Raw genomic sequence first — 15,315 nt, 5'->3', positions numbered from 1 at the left:
AGGGAGCTGAAGGATGAGACCTGAACTCCTTTCTATTGGAAGTAGGACTCCAGGCAGAACTTTCTCCAGGAGTCTTTCCTGGCCCGTGTCAGGGTGCCTCCGAGGCCCTGGAACATAGGGTCCAAAGCCCAAGCTAAAACCTGAAAAGTGGGGGCCCTCCTTGGATCCTGGGAAGGAACTTCTTGCTTGATCAGGTTGTGGTGGCAAGAGCTGGTATACAGCCTTCCTTGGGCAGCCCTGAGAAGCCTCAGATTGCCCATCTGTCCAGTGTACAAATTCCATTCTCTGGGCTGTTTCCAGGATTCAGGAAGCTAATGGATGAGAATGGACCCTGTGGCCACTGAGGGCGGTTGATTCTCCCCTCTCCCTTCCCCCACCTCTTGTCCTTCTGCCTCCCAGATGGGTGGCCACTTCTGCATTCTGGGAAGGACTCCATTTGTGACTGTGGCTGCCAAATAATAATGTCATAGTCATCATTATTATTGTTGTTATCAGTGTTAAGAGGTAATGTTCATCCAGCAGGCCCCAAGCTGAGTTGTTTCTTGGTTCAGCTCAGAAAAGACTTGCTATTTGCCCAAGGCCACCAGGCTGGCACTCAGTGGAGCCCAGCTGGGCGCCCAGCCCCGCCCCTGCCTTCCCAGAGGCCTGGGGTTTTGCTCCCAGCAGCATGAATTTCCTCCTTTGCTGCTTTGTCTCTGGCGCAATGCCCTCTGTCTACTGTGGCGGAAAGGTGTGTACTTGGGATCAGCGCGGCCTGGGCTGAGCCTCGGGCTGGGCTGTGGGCCCCCTGCTTGGCCATCTTCCTGTCTGCCCAGGCTTCCGGTGAGCGTCTGCAAAGCTCTGTCCATTTCATCTGCCTTGTGAGCTCGCACAGATTGTTTGACCTCTTTGAGCCTTAGTTTCCCCTCTGAAAAATGGGATGATGGACCCTCAACAGGACTGTTGCAAGGATGCAGTGACATGGTATGTTGAAAGTGCTTACTTAGCATAGTGCCTGGCACACGGTAGGTGTACTTGGATGGGGCTGTTACTCCCCAGGCTGGTTCCTTTCATATCGACAACAAAGGCTAGTCAGAATTAAAGTGCTCTGAAGTTACACACTGGACTTCATTTAAGCCTTATGAGGCTGGCACTGCTGTGATCCCATTTTCCAGAGCAGAAAACTGAGGCTCAGAGAGCCGAGCATTCTTGCTCGAGGTTGTTCAGTGAGGGATTGAGGGCTCTGGGTTGGAGACCCCGGGTCTCTCTCCCATCCCCACCTCTTCTCGGGCCCGCTGCCCTTCACCTTTCCCTCCCACCCACCCTGGCATCTGGCAACTGCCAACTGCTATTGAGCTGGCTCCTGTGGCGACCTCCTCCTAGAGCCTGCAGCGTGACATCGGTCGTTAAGCGCATTAATTCAGGGCTCGAGAACCAAAGCTGTAAAAAGGTCTCTCTTTGGGTATGGGGTGCTCAAACAGGAGCCAACTTCTTTTTATTTCTGGAGTGTGGGTAAGGCTTCTCAGTTACAAAGCCCTGCCATAGGCGGATGGCAGGCAGGCCTCGCTTTGAGTCCCACTGCTTGCTTCTTTTTGTGACTTTGGCTAAACTGTGCTGCAGCTAAGGACCCTTTTCCCCCCTTGAGCCCTGGATCCACACAGAGGGTCTCTCGGCTGGTTTCAAGGAACAAACAGGAGAGCACGTCAAACTCTGTGCCTCGGGGGCAGCACGGGCTGCTCTGTTTCCCTGCCTCCTCCTTGTGGCTTTTCTAAGAACTTGATCCGAGAGTGAGAATAGCCCAATTAGCCCAGCCCCGTAGCAGGGGTTGCAGGTCCATGGCCACGGGGACCGAAGCCTGCTTGCTCCGTTTTTTTTTTTCACCAGCATGGAGTTTAAAATGTTTTGTTTTGTTTTGGTTTTTATAATTTATTTATTTAATTTATTTATTATTTTTGGCTGCGTTGGGTCTTTGTTGCTGTGCGTGGGCTTTCTCTAGTTGCGGCGAGCGGGGGCTATTCTTCATTGTGGTGCCCGGGCTTCTCACTGCAGTGGCTTCTCTTGTTGCAGAGCATGGGCTCTAGGCGTGCGGGCTTCAGTAGTTGTGGCTCATGGGCTCTAGAGTGCAGGCTCAGTAGTTGGGGCGCACGGGCTTAGTTGCTCCGCGGCATGTGGGATCTTCCTGGACCAGGGCTCGAACCCGTGTCCCCTGAGTTGGCAGGCAGATTCTTAACCGCTGCGCCACCAGGGGAGCCCTAAAATGTTTTGTTTTTAATTAGCTGTCAACATTTAAAAGTGAGATTTTGCATCAAAATCAGATTTTGGTCGTGCTAGCAAAAACCCCAGAGATCTGTAGGGTTTAGCGGTGTAGCGCACAGGCTCTGGGCCCTAGGCCTGGCTCTGGCACGTTTGGCTGTGTGACTATGGCCCGGTTCCTTTTCCGTAAAATGGGGTGATTACTAGGCCCTCTCTGCAGGACAGGGTGAGTTAACGTGTGTTGAGTGCATGGACCCTGTACCCGGGGCTGCTGCTTTTATAATCATCGTATTCTGGCCTCCGTGGGCCTGTGCCTGGCACCAACTGCCTGGGTCTCAGAAGCAGCAGCCACTGGCTGCCCCATCAGACTAGGAGTGGCCCCTTGAGCTGCCACAGTCCCCACTACTCCCTAGTGCTTGCCCAGGCCCATTTCATATTTACCCAGAGCCTCCTGGCCCCGGAAACCTTTGAGTTTAAGGCCCAGGGCTTGTCCTGCCCTGTACCAGCAGATAGACCTGTGGCCCTAAAGAGAGGGGAGGATGTGGCTCCCTGGTGACCCTTGTCATTTAGCCTCGGGCTGGCAAGAGGGAAGGGCTTTAGAAATTTTCCCTTGGGAGAAGAGCAGGAAGGGGAGGCAGAGGTTGAGGCCTCCAGCTTGGAGTCTCCCAGTCTTGGACTTGATCCTGTCAGTCTTTGTCCTCCGAGCCTCAGTTTTCCCAGTTTCCCCAGCTCTTAACATTACCTACTCATGGGCCCCATTCAGGCCACCAGGTTAGGTGTGTTTCACCTCTTAGGGCATTGAGGGTGGAGTGAGGATTAAATGAGTCTCGGAAGAGTGTCTAGTGCGAAAAAGCACTTAAAAAGTCATGCATTTTTCATTCGTTCATTGAAAAATGTTTTCTGAACATGTTCACTCTGTGCCCGGTTCTGTTCTCGGGCTGCAGACACAGCCCTGAGCAAGATACCAAAGCCCCTGCCCTGGGGGAGCTGACCTTCCAGCAGGATGCAGATAAAGAAGAAACAAGGTAGAAGATAACCATTTTACGGAAAAAAAGAGGAGATTATGGAGAGGGCAGGAGGAGGTTATAGGTTTAAATGGAGGGTCAGGGAAGGCCTCCATGGGCAGGTGACATTTGAACAGAGACTTAAGGAGGTGAGGGAGGACCCACCAGTGGAGATCTGTGGGAAGAGCGTCCCAGGCTGTGGGAACAGCCAGGGCAAGGGCCCTGAGGTGGGAGTGTGCCTGGAACACGGTATAGTGGGCGAGTGGCGGGGAGATGAGGTGAGGGAGGTACTGGGGTGGGGCAGGGTGCAAGCCATGTGGCGACTTGGGGGCCAGGGAGGGCCCTGGGTAGAGGGAGAGCTGCTGGTGGCACTGTTGTGATCCTTCTGGATCTGGTCCTGGGCAAGCTGAGGGCTCTCGCCTTTGATGTGCAGCTCTGCCTCGATGCTCTCAGTGAGTAGTGCCTGTGAGCACATGTAGGGCCCGGTGCCATTTTTCTTTTGACAAGAAGCAGCTGCCCATGGACTCTGCCGTCTCCAGCTGCGTTTCCATTTGGTCTCGGGTGATGGATCCCTGCAGGGAGACGTAGCTGTATCATGGGGCCGCTGCGGGGCACACAGTGGGTGCTGGATGAATGTGTGTCAGATGACCGTTGGCTCACGTCCCTGCCAGACTGAGGGGTGGGCACATGGCTTGCTCTTTGGGCTGGTTTGTCCCTTAACAGCTCTTTGGTGTTCAAAGACACTTGGAAATGACAGCTGCTATTTCCATGGTCCTTCCTTTCAGGCAAAGCCGAAGGGCCTTTGCCTGTGTGATCTGTAGTACCCAGGCCAGCCAGAGCAGGCAGAGTCCAGAGGCACCTGTGGGAAGGTGGCATCCATCAGCTGAATGACCTCACTTCTTGGGCCTCAGTTTCTTTGTCTGGAAAGTGGGGATCATGATGGTTCCTCTCTCCTGGGAGCTGGCTGAGCATTCAAATGAGCTAATCCTTGTGAAATATTAGACCTGTGCATTTTGTATAGCCCTGGGTCAGGACTCTGAAGATCAGTTGTTAATTTCTCTTTCCTTAAAGAAAAGGAATTCATGATTACTTTGTTAATATAAGTAGCATCTCATTTTAGCACAGGCACTCATTGAGCACCTGTCAGTGTACTTTGAGCTCTGGGGATGCAGCTGGAACCAGCTGGCGAACCAGGTTCTGAAATGCTAGTGGGAGCCCGTTCCTGCCGTTTCTAAGTGGGAATAGTGACTGTGAACAAACATTTGGCCATGAGAGTTTTTTTATGCTCATTCAGCATATGATGGTGGGAAATTGGGAGCAAAAAAGGCCCAACACTATCGAATTGACTAGACAATGTGTCCAGACAACCAACTACGAAACAACTACTCAGAGTGATCTAGAAGAGGATTGAATGACCCAGAAAACCTATGCAAGACCTGTTAGGGCCCAGACCAAGTGGACGTGTGAGCCCATCTTATTCCAAACAGTTGTATTTTCGTAGTAAAAAGCCTGGAAAAATGTACAGCTTCGAACCCTACATGTGGGTTGTCTCCCCACGTAATTCTTTGTTCGTTTTGGCTCGTTTGGGGATTATGTTCATAACCAGGAAGACAGATTTCTCCAGAGCTCAGCTCTGGGCTGCCCAAATGCTTTTCAGAGTTATTTGTCTGGGGATAATGGCCCTCGCTAGGTACACGGATTGAAATCCTCTGGTAAAAAGTCCGGTTCATTGTGGGTGAGGGCAGAGGATGGCCTCGTGGACAGTTCCAGATTTGGAGTTTTCAGAGGCAGTGCGGGCAGAGAGCGCTGGGCGTGGCATGGAACCCTGTGTCTCTCTGGTGTTTGCATTTGGTTCAGAGCCGCATCTGCCAAGCTTTTGCCCGATTTGAATGAAAATGCCGAAATTACAGGCCCCTCAGCTGCAGAAAGAAATGGGGACATCGGCTAACCCTTAATTTGCTGGGGTTGCCAACCGCATGCTGTAATTAAGCCCTTATTGTTAGAACTTTGGAAAAATGCAAGCCAATAATGAGATATTTATAGGCCATTAGCCACAATCCGAATAAAGAAAAAAATTACCCTGCCTCCGAGGCAAAATGGCACTAGAGAGAAAAGACTCCTGCTTCCAGGTACATTGGGGTTCCTGTTAGTATTGGCAATGAGGTCCCTGCTAGATGCTGGGGATTTTCCCCTTTGGAGTCACCCTCACCTTGAACAGGGTGCTGGGTGGCCCTTTCGGTTTCACCTGCTGCTGGATGTTTATAACACAGTAAGAGCTGATGTTTGTGTGGAGAGGCACTGTGTGCCGTGCCCCAGGGACTTATGTCTAAAATCGGACCACGTGGTCCCAGCAATCCTTGGGGGCAGATACTGCTCTTAGCATCCCTGCTTCACAGGTAGGGAAACTGAGGCCTCAGAGGTGGACTGGCTTGAAGTCACGTAGGGAGGAGGGCAGGAGCGGGCCCTGAGCCGGGCCTGTCTCCTCCAGAGCCCACTGCCCGGGGATAGTGGGGTTGGGAAGGTGGGGCCATGGCTTTTGGCTATCAGGTCAGTCGTGGACACTACGGTGCTTGTATCTGGGGCTGGGGCCGAGGCGACGGATGGAGCGATTTCTGGCTTTCCGGATCCTTGAGGTTGTTAACTCTGTGTCCGACAGCATGCCGGGTGCTGGGGACCCAGCGGGGACCGAGATGGGCAGAGGTGAGCAGAATGGTTAAATGAGCAGTGACATTCTGAAGATGGAGAAGTGCAGTGAAAATGGTGGGGAGAGTGAGAGAGTGGCTGGGCAGGGGCTGCCTCCGACGGGGTGGTCAGGGCGGGCCTGCAATGGATCCAGCCCCTTGAAGACCCCAGAGAAGGGTGTCCCAGACAGAGGGCTCCACAGGGGCCCCCTTCAGATATGGAAAGGGGCCTGAGTCGAAGGCAAGACCACTGGGCCCATGAGGGTCAGGAAACTGCCTGTCAGATGCCTGTCTTTCCTAAGTTTTAATTATATAAGTAGAACACCGAAGACTGAGTTCTCGGAAAAAGGGAAACCGTGACAGATGAGGAAGGATACGTTGCCCGCCCTGTCCCTTCCTTCCAGCTCCACGTGGAAGCACCATTGTCAGTTTGGCATATATCCTGTCAGAGCCCTCTCGTGTTTACGTACATGTGGACACGCTGGTACCTGTAGAAAATACACAGCACTATTCGGGGTTGCTTCTTTTGGGGGTACATCTTCTTTCCAGAACTGGGACTACCCTGTTTATATCGTTCAGAAACTTGTTTTCCAACCACGCAACACATCCTAGGGGTCCTGCTTCGTCGAAATGTTTGTAACTGCTGCTTGGAGCTTCCTGACCCTCCCAGAGGGGTAAGAATGGAGGTGGGGGGCCAGCAGGAGTCACTGCGTCTGTCCCAATGAGAGAGGACAGTGCTGTCTCACGTGCTGTTTGCCAGGATCCGTGCTGGGACCTGGGTACAAGGCGCCTCACCTCCTTCGAGGCCAGTGCTTGATCTCCGTCTACTGGCGAGGAAACTGAGTCACGAGGTTTGCCCAAGTGGCCAGACTTGAACCCAGAGCCTCGGCCTTCATGGGTGGCCCCCTTCCCCCAGGCCTGCTGGCCTGTACCTGAAGTAGCATCCTCACCCCTGGCTCCGTTGGATTTTCCAGCCTCCCTTTTCCCCTTGGCTCCAGCTTCACAGGGTCCAGTTTTCCCTCCCTTTGCACTGCATTTGTACCTCAGAGTGGCCTCAGAAGTTTCTGGAACAAAGCCGGGTGTTGAGGAGTAATTGAAGCCCTTGTGGGGATTCTTGCAGTACCCATTGGGGTGCCCAGTGCCACGGCTCAGCTGCTCGAGTTGCCTCCTCTGGTGGCGATTGGGGGGCGGCTCTGGTCTTCCTGTCACACTGAATGGACTTTCCATGCCCTTGACATACTCACCATGTGCTAGGCACTGAGTGCTGTCTGTACGTCCCCTCAGCTTGGCCCCATTTTACAGATGAGGCCGTTGAGGGGCAAAGATGGCACAGGCGGTGGGGGTGAGGCTCTGAGCCCCACCCTTACCCACTTGTTCACTCTACCCGAGGGGCCCTAGAGGTCCTTCTCTGAGGAGGCACTTTCCAGTGAGAAGGGAATGGAGGCATGTGGGAGACGGCGGCCCCATAGGGAGCCTTGGGGTGGAATGGTGGTCAGGGAATGCTTCTTGGAGGAGGCAGTAGGTCTTTCTGTCTAGACGAGGACAGGCGGCAGCTGCGTGGAAGCAGGTAGGTGACTGCTGCACGAGGACCTTTGTGCCCATCCTGCCTGGCTGTGGGCCCCGGCTCGAGGCCCATGGCCTGTTACACAGGGTGCTTTCTTGTCGTTGTCTCGGCTGCATAGTACTCCATGGTACAAAGGCACCTTTGTTTGTTCACCAGCCTCTCGGTGCTGATGGATGCTCAGGCTGTTTCTAGTCACCCACTCCCAGGATTTGCACGTGGACATGGGACACCTGTGTAGAGCACGTGTCTACACAGAGGAGGACAGGGGGAGATTGATGGCCAGCACTGGGTGTGTGGCCCTCCCCTCCCTGGGTGTGGAGGCCAGGATGCTGGCCGGCAGCTGTTCACCTGGGTTGAATGAGTGGACTCGGGACTGGCCAGAGAGCCCATCCCAGTGCTCCCACATCAGCGTGTCCTCGCCGCGCTTCACCCGTCCCGACCCCTTCCACGGCCTGGACCAGTGCAGTCGCCTCTGCCCTGGTCCCCTGGCACCCGCCCTGCCTCCCCCACCGCCCACAGTGTCCGCAGGGTACCTGTGAACGCCTGAGTCTGGGCATGTCCCTCTTCTGCCCACCACGCTCTGTGGCCCCCACCTCACTTGGGCTCAAAGTCCAAGTCCTCCACTGGCCCCCCCAACACCCCCGCCCTCGCCTGCTCCCACTGTCCCCCAAACTCATCCCGCCGGCCACACGGCCTCCTGGCCGCCCCTGAACCCCCCAGGCTCATGCCTGCTCGGGGCCTTTCTCTTCCTTCCTCCACATCTCCTCTTTGTCCAGAGTTCTCCACACCCTGCCCCTGTCTCCTTGGGTCCCTGCTCAAACCTCACCCCTCTGAGAGGCCGGCCCTGACCTACCCTGGTTCACACAGGGCCCTGGCACTCAGACCGCGTGCCTAGATGTGTTTTCTTCAGAGCTCATCTTAGGACCTGAAACTGTTTTGTGTTGTTTCCTCCCCACCCCCCAGACGGCAGGTCCACAAGGGCAGGGATCTTCGAGCGTTCCTCGCCACCCTGGCACAAAGTAGGAGCACGCATATTTGTTCCGTGAAGGTACCTTAAGCCCAAACTTGGATTAATTTCACTGCACAGATGTCCATTGAGAAGGGGACCGGCGGACAGCCCTGCGACTTGCCTTTGGGGGCTCGCAGCCCACCTGGGATGTGTGGGACTGAGAATAGAAGAGGGGTTTGGGGTGCTCCAGGGGGGACAGAAGCAAGTGTATCTTTTTTACGGGGAGGGCTGTGATTTGCCCTTTGGGCACACAGTAATAACAGTAACAGCCTAAGACCTCGGGGCCGGCCAGGCATGGCTGTCTCTCTGGACTGGCTTCCTGGCTATGAGATGGGGCCGAGCAGGGCCCCCTCCCTGGACTGAGGTGACTGAGGCCCTGCACAGCTTCCAGTGAGCCATCCCTTCCGACTCTTGCCTCTTGCCTGGGTGCCAGGCAGCCCTGGCAGGAATGGGCCCCACTCTGTCCGGGCACTGGCACACTCTCACAGTGGGGAGAAGGCAGCTTCCCTCCCATCCCCACCCCCCTGCCCGTGGATACCCAAGTGCCTGCTTAGACCAAGAACCAAGGAAAGGAAGCTGCTGGGGTCATCGCTTCTCAGTCCTGGCAGCCCATTAGTATCTGTCACGGGGAGATGCCCAGTGCCAGACCCCTCCCCAGACCAACTTAAAACTCCCAGGGGGATTCCAGTCAAATGCCACAGCATGGAGAACCATGCTGTTTGTCCTGGGAGACCTCCTTTGCCTAAACTTGAACCCGCTTGGACCACAGACCCATAGCGTGTGGACAGGTGGCCAGCAGAGCTGTCCAGGGCCCCGATGACACCCTCACGCGCAGACGGAGGAGGAGGAGGAGGCGCCCTGGAGACTCTGCCCCATGACACATTTTCCCAGCGATAAGAGTCTCCAGGGACTGGCAGGCCGGCAAGCGAGCACAGCAGGCAGGAACAGTCCCAGCTGGCGTTACGTCTGCTTGCCGGGTGATACGCCCTGGCACAGCCAGGCCAGCCCTGGAGGAAGCCCCGGGGTGGGTTGGGGACACAGCCCCTACCGTCCCAGCCACGGGGCCTCTGTCTTGTGTGCTCGTGGCCAGGATCCTTCTGGAGGGTCACAGCCTGCTTGCCTACAAGGCCCTCAGCGGGCCCTGCAGCCAGGGGGCCAGTGGCTTTGAGGATGATGCCCTCACAGTTGTTCTTTTCTGGCTGGTGGGGCGATGGAGTCCCAGGGATCTATAAATCAAGATCAGGGGCCTGTGACCGGAGGCTGTGAGCCACCCACTCAGCTTGAGAGAGGCTGCCTGTGGTTTGGGCTGACACGTCTCCTCATCTTGCAACACTTCCCCTCGTCTAGGCGGAAGCCGTTCAGACGGAAGCCCGACTCCAGCGGCCTCTGCCCTGGTGGCATCTCCCGGTGGCACCGCCTGGCACAGGTTGCCAGCGAGCTCAGAGCAGGCCACTTTCTGAGGTGGGGAGGCCCCCACCTGGAACACGCTCCTGGCAAAAGGATGTCCTAGCTTGATTTTTTTTTACTTTCTATTAATTTTTATTGGAGTGTAGCTGCTTTACCATGTTGTGTTAGTTTCTGCTGTACAGCAAAAATGAATCAGCTATACATATACATATATCCCCTCTTTTTGGATTTCCTTCCCATTTAGGTCACCACGGTGCATTAAGTAGAGTTCCCTGTGCTATACAGTATGTTCTCATTAGTTGTCTATTTTATACATAGTATCAATAGTGTATACGTGTCAATCCCAATCTCCCAATTCCTCCCACCCTCCCCTTCCCCCTTGGTATCCATACAGTTGTTCTCTACATCTGTGTCTCTATTTCTGCTTTGCATATATCTGTGCCATATTTCTAGATTCCACATATATGCGTTAATGTACGATATTTGTTTTTCTCTTTCCGACTTACTTCACTCTGTGTGACAGTCTCTAGGTCCATCTAGCTTGATTTTTAATTACAAGAGTTCTTGGACTGTTTACTCACTGTAAAATACAGTTCTCTCCTATAGGAAGAGTAAGGTGGAGGTTCCTCTTGCCCTTTGCTCGGGACCACCTTCATCAGCTTGTGGCTCTTCTCAGATCCTTTTTCTTTATTTTTATGTGTGAATGTCCCCCTCTCCCCCCACGTTAAATGCCATGATTAAGTCTATCTTTTTGTTTTGTTTTGGGTTTGGTTTTTGTTTTGTGTTCTTTTTTTTTTGGCCATGCCGTGCAGCTTGCGGGATCTTAGTTCCGGACCAGGGATTGAACCCAGGCCCTGGTAGTGAGAGCTCTGAGTCCTAACCACTGGACCGCCAGGAATTTCCCAGGTCTTATCTTTGATAGTCCAAAAACTTGCTGGAATGTGTCATGCCTCATGCCAAGTTCTTTGCTGTTTAGTGTCTCGAGGGGTTTTTGCCTTTGTTTTGTTTCTTTAAGAAACTTTTTATTTTGGCATAATTTTAGATCTACAGAAAATAAGTAAGCTGTAAACATACAGAAAAGTTATGAGGATAGTACAGAGAGCTTGCATATACTCTTCACCCATCTTTCCCTAAGGTTAACCTCTTACCTTACCGTGGTATATTTCTCACAGCTAAGAAATTAACCTCGGCATATTATTATTATTAACGAAAGCCAGACTTGATTCACATTTCCGCAGTTGTCCCCCATACGTCCTTTTTCTGTCCCAGGACCCCATCCAGGATCCCACATGGCATTGGGTCATCCCGTCTCCTTAGCTTTCGCCCAACTATGACAGCGCCACAGCCTTTGCTTTTCATGACCTTGGTATTTTATAGACTGTCCCGCAATTTGGGTTTATCTGGTATTTTCTCATGGTTCGACTGGGGCTATGGGTTGTGGGGAAGAGGACCACAAAGATGAGGTACTCTTCTCTTCGCATCCTATCAGTGGTCCATGATATCGATAAAGCTTACCGTGGATGATGTTGACCTTGATCTTCTGGGTGAGATGACATGTCTGTCAGCTTTCCTTGCCACAAAGTTACTTTTTTTTCTCCTTTTTGTACACTATCCTTTGGAAGCATTGAAGATTCTTTTTTTTTTTTTGGCTGTGTTGGGTCTTCGTTGCTGCGTGCGGGCTTTCTCTAGTTGCGGCAAGCGGGGGCTACTCTTCGTTGCGGTGCGCGGGCTTTTCATTACGGTGGCTTCTCTTGTTACAGAGCACAGGCTCTAGGTGAGCGGGCTTCAGTAGTTGCAGCACGCGGGCTCAGTAGTTGGGGTGTGCGGGCTCAGTAGTTATGAATTCCAGGCTCTAGAGCACAGGCTCAGTAGTTGTGGCGCACGGGCTTAGTTGCTCCGCGGCATGTGGGATCTTCCCGGACCAGGGATCGAACCCGTGTCCCCTATTGGCATTGGCAGGCGGATTCTTAACCACTGTGCCACCAGGGAAGTCCGAGTGTTCTTGTTAATATAATTGTTTGAATAGGTAGTATGTCCAACATGGAACCAAGTTCAAAAATACCAGAAAGAATGGAGAGAGAGAAGCTTGCTTCCTGTCCTCCTACTCCTACAGCCGTGGCTAACCACCCTCGCTCCTCTCCTGTGTCCTCCCAGTTTCTCAGTGCAAATGGAAGCAAATACGAATGTGTGTGTATCCACTTCCCTCTCCCGCCCAGCTTAACACCCTGTTGTGAACAACGAGATTGTCACTTAACAGTATTTCTTGGAGATCTTAGTGTATCAGAACAGAGAGCATGCTCATTTTTGTGGGGTTTTTTTCCCCCACCCTAGAGGTATAAAAGTTACATATAGTGAACACACAAAGTTACCACCACAAACAGTATATAGAACACTTTTATCACCCTCCAAAATCCCCCGTGTCCTTTGGCAGTCACCCCCCACCCCACCCTGCCCCCACTGATGGGTTCTCCATTCTATGGTTTTGCCTTTTCCAGAATGTCGTATAAATAGACTCATGCAACCTTTTGAGTCTGGCGTGTTTCATTCTGCATAACACCTTTGAGAGCTGTCCAGGCTGTGTGCCTTGATAGTTTGATCCTTTTTGTTGCTGAGGAGTATTTCATGGTGTGTCTGGATCACTGGCTGTTGAAGTGTTCGCCCACCGAAGGATGCTGACGGATGCTGGGTTGTCTCCAGTTCTGGGTGATTATGATCAATGCTGATACAAACATTTATCTGCACGTTTCTGTGTGCCTTATAACTATGATGCATTTTGAGAGATTTTGAATTAATTAATTTTTAAAAATTTGGCTGTGCCACGCGTCTTGCAGGATCCTAGTTCCCAACCAGGGATCGAACCTGGCCCCAGCAGTGAAAGAGCAAAGTCCTAACCACTGGACCTCCAAGGAATTCCTTGTTCTTTTTCAGAATTGTTTTGGCCGGTCTAGTTTCTTTACCTTTACATGTAAATTTTGGAATCAGCTTGTTGGTTTCTGCAAAAATAATACTTGTGCCTCGGTACATGGAGAGTTTTGCTATTAGTTTTTAAAATTTTTTAAAATTTATTTATTTTTTATTTATTTATTTTTGGCTGCTTTGGGTCTTCGTTGCTGTGCGCCGGCTTTCTCTAGTTGTGGCGAGCTGGGGCTACTCTTCATTGTGGTGCACGGGCTTCTCATTGTGGTGGCTTCTCTTGTTGCGGAGCACGGGCTCTAGGTGTGCGGGCTTCACTAGTTGTGGCACGCGGGCTTCAGTAGTTGTGGCTCGAGGGTTCTAGAGTGCAGGCTCAGTGGTTGTGGCGCACGGGCTTAGTTGCTCCGCGGCATGTGGGATCTTCCCGGACCAGGGCTTGAACCCGTGTCCCCTCCATTGGCAGGCGGATTCTTAACCACTGCGCCACCAGGGAAGTCCCGCTATTAGTTTCTGTAACCATTATTATTCCCTCTAACATGGGCGCTGACCTGGACCATTGCAGTCACTTCCTGCTAGGTCCTGCACCTTCCGACTCCACTCCCTCCCCACCCCAGGCTGTTCTCCCTACAGTGGTGGGAGGGAGCCTTTGAAGAAGGTGCCCCTCCTCTGCTCAGAAGCCAACATGGCTCCTAGTTCCCTCAGTGTAAAGGCTAAAGTCCTTGGGAGTTCCCTGGTGGCCTAGAGGTTAAGATTCCCGGCTTTCACTGCCGTGGCCTGGGTTCAGTCCCTGGTCAGGGAACTGAGATCCTGCAAGCTGCACGGTGCTGCCAAAAAAGTCCTCATTATCACGCAGAAGGCCCTGCGTGATCTCCTTACCCTCCTCCCCCTGCCCCATCACCTCTCTCCCCTCACCTCCTCCTACTCCTCTCTTTCTTGCTCTGTTCCAGCCACACAGGGCCCCACACTGTTCCTCAAACATGTTAGACACAGTCCCACCTCAGGACCTTTGCACGTGCTGTTGCCTGTGCCTGGAAAGCTCCTTCCCTCGGATAGCCGTGTGGCTCGTGTATCATCTCTATTGGGCCTCTGCTCAAATTGTTTCCTCCTCAAGAGGCCCTCCCTGGCCGCCCTGCTAAAATGTCCCCACCCTATTACTCCATCCTTTTGCTCTGCTTATTTTTTCCTGGAAGCACTTGTCACTCCGCGTCCTTGTTCTACCTGTTTATTTGGTTTATTATCCTACCACCCAGTAGTAGGTGAGTGCCCTGATGGCGGGGCCTTGCTCCTAGGTGTGCGCCAGCCCCTTGTACTGTGCCTGGTGTGTATTAGATGCTCTCGAAATCCATCTCCCTTTCTGTGTAAACTCACCCATCTGCGTCTCCATCACTAAGTGGGACCCACTCAGCAAAGGTAGCAGAGCCTGTTTGGTGCCAAGCTCTGACCCCGGCCGCTACTCACCTGGGGCCAGACAGAGCTGGTCACCACTTGGAGTTAGACCAGTTTGTGTGGGCCAGCAGCAGTTCTTTTTTTTTTTTTTTTTTTTTTTAAATAAATTTATTTGTTTGTTTTTATTTTTGGCTGCGTTGGGTCTTCATTGCTGTACATGGGCTTTCTCTAGTTGTGGCGAGCGGGGGCTACTCTTCGTTGCAGTGCGTGGCCTTCTCATTGTCGTGGCTTCTCTTGTTGAGGAGCACGGGCTCTAGGCGTGCGGGCTTAGTTGTGTAGTTGTGGCTCGCAGGCTTAGTTGCCCTGTGACATGTGGGATCTTCCCGGACCAGGGATCAAACCCATGTCCCCTGCATTGGCAGGCAGATTCTCAACCACTGCGCCACCAGGGAAGTCCCTCAGCAGCAGTTTTTTATCTTAAAGCTTTTTAACATGGACTTTTTCCCTTGTTGGTACATAGGTGGCTCTTGTGCTTTTTGTTCTAAAATAACATCTTTACTGAGATATAATTCACAGACCATAAAAGTCATCCTTTTAAAGTGTACTATCCGGCTGATTTTAGTGTAGAGTTGTGCAGCGATCACCAGTATCTAATCTCAGAACATTTTCATGTCCCCAAAAGAAACTCGGTGCCCATTAGGCAGTCAAGTCACTCCCCACCCCCAGCTCCTGGCAGCCGCTCATCTACTTTCTGTGTGTGAATTTGCCTGCTGTGGACATTTTGTATGAATGAAATCATATGCTCTGTAGCTGTTTGCGTCTGGCTGCTTTCACTTTGCATTAATGTGTTCAAGGTTCATCCTTACTGTAGCATCTATCAGAACTTCATTCCTTTTTATGGCTGCATAATATTCCACTCTATGGTTATGCCACCTTATGTTTATCCAGTCCTCACCTGATGGACATTTGGGGTATTTCCACTTTTTGGCTGTTAGGAATGATGCTGCTGTGAACATTTTTGGACAAAGTTTTGTGGGTGCATATGCATTCATTTCTTCTGGGTATGTACCTAGGAGTGGAATTGCTGAGTCATTTGGTAATCCTTGTGTTTAACCTTGA

The 15,315-nt window shown here is 52.4% G+C and overlaps 1 protein-coding gene across 14 annotated transcripts in view; it reads left to right on the top strand.

The window, feature by feature from the left end:
- The window catches only part of DNM2 (dynamin 2), a 92,481-nt gene that overhangs the window by 1,089 nt on the left and 76,077 nt on the right, over positions 1-15,315 (top strand). The window lies entirely within an intron of this gene.

Source organism: Balaenoptera borealis (genome assembly GCF_965194805.1).
Source record: "Balaenoptera borealis genome assembly, chromosome: 2".
Taxonomy (NCBI): Eukaryota; Metazoa; Chordata; class Mammalia; order Artiodactyla; family Balaenopteridae; genus Balaenoptera; species Balaenoptera borealis.
The sequence above is the reverse complement of the archived record's forward strand: the minus strand, read 5'-3'. Positions and strand labels throughout refer to the sequence as shown.